Below are 5,579 nucleotides of genomic sequence, written 5' to 3'. Positions count from 1 at the left end.
TTTTTCAATTTTTAAAAAATATCTCTGATTCAAATGCTACCACCATCTTCAATTGGGTTGAGATAAGAGAAAAAATGTTGGAATGATGACAGAGAAAATGTTGAGATGAGAGAGAAAATATCTTTGATGACAAAGGGTTTCTGAATTTTTTTTTCAATTGGGGCAACAGTAAGGATGACAGAGAAGTTGGAATGAGAGAGATGACAGAGAAAATGTTGGAGTGAGAGATGAAAGAGAAAGGGTTGAGAGGAATGAGAGAGGTGAGTAAGGGTTTGGGGGTTTCTTCTTTTTTTTTTTTTAGTTTTGAGAATGAAAATTATTTAAATATCCTTGACCTTAAAACTTGAATCCATGATAAATGAGGGTACTTTTGTCTACTATAATCCGGTATACATTGTTAAAACGTACCAACTGAAAAACAGGCGTACGCGTGTTAACAAACCCCTTTATTTTATTATGGTTATGTTGCATGACTTTTCTTTTTAGTGTTATTAATGTTAGCGATGCTTAGATGGTAAATTCATTGTATCTTCATTCCATCTTAATTGAATTTATTCTATTGTATGTAGTTTACATTGAATCTATATATTATTAACTAAATTATCTTAGTTCTTCATATATTAATTACATACATGAAATGCAATAAACAATATGGAAGCTTTGAGTATGGAACTGCATTATGCATTGGATTTAAGTTTTGTAAATAGAAAAACATATGGTTGGAAAAGAGAAACAATGTTATGGAAAGATAGGTAAGGAGAAAGAGAAAGTGGTATAATGTGATATAGAAAGATGAGGAAAAAGATATGTAAAATATATTGAAAAAGCTTATTCCATAAAATAACAATATTATCTTGTCTTATACGGTGGTCCTATATTTATTCTTTGTCTCCTCCAAGTTACTTTTGCCACACATTCTTAATGCATGCAAAAGCGTATTAACTTCAGGGTCGTTCTGAGAAATTCAAGAAATTTACAGCGAGTTAAACAAATAAAAATTTGCAGGTTAAAAAGTAATAGATTTATTGTTTGGAATATAAACAATGTTTCATTATATTGAAATATCTTAAAAAACAGATAGTTATATAACTATTAAAAAAATGCATATTAAAGTTTAAAATAAAAACTCAATAGAAATATCTTGAAAAGAATTTTATATTAATATAGTCCTTATCAGAAGTAAATGTATTTTATCATGGACAACATTAAATGGACACGACAGTGTAGTTAATGAACTTAACACGTGGCAGGAGTGTTTTTTCAGATTTCTATGAGTTTGAGGTTGACACTTGTTACTGCCATACACATGTTATAATTACCTGTCTCTTCTGAAGTTGTTCACCATTTCTGATTGCACTTGCCACGTTGGTCATCATCACAGACATATATATATATATATATATATATATATATATATATATATATATATATCACCAATAATATTTGTTATGATTAGATGATGATGCTAATGAGAAATTGTGATTTAATATATAGGTATATATATAATTGAAAATTAATGAAAAATTAAAAGGAGATGCATGATTGAATGGTACGAGTGAGAGGGAGCAAGTATTTAATTGATGCATGTGGGAAAAGACGTAGTGGTCCAAAACAATGACAATAGCAGTGTTTGAGTGAGTTTGAAATGAACATAAGAGTAGGGTTGTGTCAGTCACTCTTCTCAGAAATTATTTCACAGTCTAAGCTATAAGACATTTGGGATGATGGTGATGCTCACACTTTCACTTTCTGCATTTTCTATCATCTTTTCCACCCTTCAAAACACTTTGTACAGTACAACTCACATCAACTTAAGGATGAATAATGATTTTTGAAAATATTTTTTTACAACATTTTAATATTATTTATGTGTTATTATGTGATTCATTTAAAATTATTTAAGAATCAATAATAATAATTATAAAAATCATAGTAGACCAATCACAGAATGACACATAGATACTGTTAAAATATTATTAAAAAAATATTGTCAGAGTATTATTATCCTAAAATTAAATCCATTCAATTTTTAAAACTTTTTGACACACAAAAACACACATATATATATATATATATATATATATATATATATATATATAGCATTGTTTATTTTAATCGGGCATGTTTATTTAAAAAATTTTGATACAAAAATCATATTATATTTGTATGAATTATCACCAACACTAATTTGATATTGTTTGATACACTATATTTTTAGCAAACTACATCCAAATTCAATAAATGTATCGTTCATAATTCCAATTCTGTCCAAACAAAGATGTCTTTCAATAAAATAGAAAGTCTTAAAAAAGTCTAACATTGTCTAGGCATAATGGTCTAAGCATAATGAAATGTATGTTTGGCAAGACCATGAGCGTTGAGTTTACTTCTTTGAACACACGATTCCATAAATTTGATTAATAGTCTTACTTGAATGATTGAAGAGATGATATTTTTACTTGTATTAATTATCAGGCTAGTGATGGTAATGATCTTGATGACAATTTTAGAATCATTCTCAACAAAAAAATTTGTACCCCTTTAAGTCTGGATTCCAATTTAAATGGCCTTTAATTCACTTATTAAAGATGAAAAAATTTTCAAACCACTAGAGCTCCTCACAACTCTTCTTCTACCTGTTTTATTTCTATAAATTGTTAAGGTTCCATCACAATTAATCTTTAAAAATCCTTCTATAAATGGTATCCACCATATTAATCTCAATAAATTTTTTATTATCTTCCTAAATGTTTTACAAGTTAAAATAAATTAACGTCAAAAAATATATATGCATCACACTATATAGTAATAAGGTAAATAATATATTTTTTGTTTGTTAATAAAAGTTTCCTCTAAATCACACATTAATGCTTTGTTCTTTTGAAGTGATTTAGGGAAGATGATTTGGGAGAGATAATTTAAATGGATTTTAGTAAATTTGAGAGTAATTTTTTTGTTGTTTTTTTGACCGGGTTTGTGAGTAATTGAAAATAGATTTGGAAGTAAAGTTTGTAACAATTAGTGTAAGATTTGATTGATGTGACAGAATTAAAAAATTAGTAGAAATTAAAATATTAATAAAATATCCTTAGTTATTAAAATAATATAAAATGTTATTTGTTATAATTATATTTAATTGTAATAATAATAATAATAATAATAATAAATAAATAAGTAACATTGCTATGTGATATGTGTTAAAAGACGAAGATTGTACAAAAAATATTTAACTGTATACTATTTATATTATATATTTATATAAATATATTTCCTTCTTTATTATTCCTAATAAACATTAATTTTGATTGAAGAAGGAATGTGAAGAAGGTTGCATATATTGATCTTGAGTAGTTATAAGTTACTGCATTTACCTATTTTTCCAAACTGAAATGGAAATGGCTTTGTCATGCATTCATATAAGCAAAGTAGTAGCTACCTATATTTACTGTTACTCCTCTTAAATAAATCGACCTACCATATGCTAAAGTGTATTCATTAGTGCAAAAACGTTGTTTAACGTCACTCAAAAGATGTCGGTTCGAGGGAAGCCCGACGTATATGAGTGGACGATGGCATTACCGTAAATAAGTTGGTAACCTAGACGTCGATTTCAAGGAAAGGCGACATTTATTATATTTCAGACGTCTGCTCTGCCCTAAACCGACGTCTAATGGCCTGAGGTAGGCGAAAAGACAGTCTATTGACGTCGGTTTTAATGGGGGCCGACGTCTACTGGGATGCAATTAATACTCTTCACCTGATTCTCAGGCGCTTAGAAGTCATGTAGTCAAAAAGCGATGTCTATGACCTGTCCGGAAGGCGGGAAGACAAAAATTTATGTAATTTAGACGTCGGTGTTTAAGGAGAGCGACGTCTATGTGCCTGTAATTAATTATGTTCACCAAACTCGGAGGCCCTTAGACGTCCGACAGAAGGGCACCGACGTCTAAATTATTATAGACGTCAGCGCCCCTTCACAATTGTCGTCAACATCCTTGACAGGAAATAAAACGTCAATCGGTTCAGTTTCCTAGACGTCGGCTCCCCTGGAGTCTAACGTCTAATGGGCATTCAAAAAGTCAGTTTATATGTTAACTTGGTCGTTGAATTAGTTAATAACCGACGTCTAGGTAACTATAAACGTCGGTTTCTGGAGCAACCGACGCCCCATTTCATTTTAAATAAACCGCAGACTCTTCGCGACATTGCAGTTTCTGATATCATCGTCTTCCTCCTCTCCTTTTTCTCTTGCGGCACCTCTCCTTTTTCTCTCTTGCGGCATTGCATTATTGTTTATGATAACATCATCATCTTCCCCCTCTCCTTTTTCTCTCTTGCGACATTGCATCCCAGGTGCGTGTTTTTTTATGGTTACCGTTTAATCTTTGTTCAGTCTTTCATCGATTACTTTCTGGTTCAACTGATTAAAATTTGTTTTCTTTGTATTGTGTTTTAGTGCAGTTTTGTTCCTTTCTTGGGGTAACGTAGTACCACATTCTTCCTTTGCTAGCTGGCTCCCGAAAAAGCGGCATCTTTTGGATTTTTGGTTGCGTTTCGACCCAAAAACGACCCTGGGTCGTTGCCTAGTTATCATTTCACCGTAATTTTTCTCTTTTGCGGTTGAAAATGGAACTAAGCAAGAACCCAGGTTCGGTTTTGGGTCGAAATGTCATGAGAAATTCAAAAGACGCAAGCTTTTTTCGGGGGAAACTAGCAAAAGTAGAGTGTGCTACTAGGCTATCCAAAGACAGGAACAAAACTGCACTAAAACACAACGACTGCAATAGATGTCGATTAATGCAAAAACAAACGTCTATAGTGACCTTAGTCGGCGGTTAGTGACATGTTCGAAGTCTTTATGTGCTTTTAGACGTCGGTTAATGAGTAATCCAACGTCTATATTGTGCCTTTAAACGTCGGGTTAGGCGTCTGTTGAATGGATGTCCGACGTCGGTCATGGCACTAACTGACGTCCCATTGACATCACCGGTAATAACGTCGGTTGTTTAATAGACGTTAAAAGCCCAAAATAACCGACGTTAATCAACGTTTTTGCACTAGTGATTCACTATAAACACAAACCAAATTCAATTTAACCACTACCAAATCCATCATAAATTAAATATAACACCTATATTTTGAAGTTCAAGCTCTAAGCCAAAAACAGATTCACTCAAGAAAACCTGGGGTAACAAATTGACACTAGAAATATATATAAAAGGTGAATAATGTCTAGCTTCTTGATCTGTAATGGAGTTTGAGAACTAAATGCAGCACCAGCAAGAGAAACACTGTCGACCCAATAATGGAGAGGATCAATGCAGTTGTCATGTGGCGGCAATAAGCATTAAAGACATCGCACACTTTCATCCATTGCAAGTGCTTGTTACCCTTTTGTGTAACGCCCCGGCGTCCCCACACATCACCACGAGACTTTCCAGTGTGCTTTGTCCTCACTCGCACACTTTCCGGGAAAACTTCCCGGAAGGTCACCCATCCCAGAATTTCTCCAGGCTAAGCACGCTTAACCATGGAGTTCTTATGGGTTAGGCTTCCGAAAAGTAAATGCATTTTGGTGA

The sequence above is a fragment of the Vigna radiata genome, chromosome 8, assembly GCF_000741045.1.
Source record: "Vigna radiata var. radiata cultivar VC1973A chromosome 8, Vradiata_ver6, whole genome shotgun sequence".
Lineage (NCBI taxonomy): Eukaryota > Viridiplantae > Streptophyta > Magnoliopsida > Fabales > Fabaceae > Vigna > Vigna radiata.
This window is presented reverse-complemented; position numbering follows the sequence as displayed.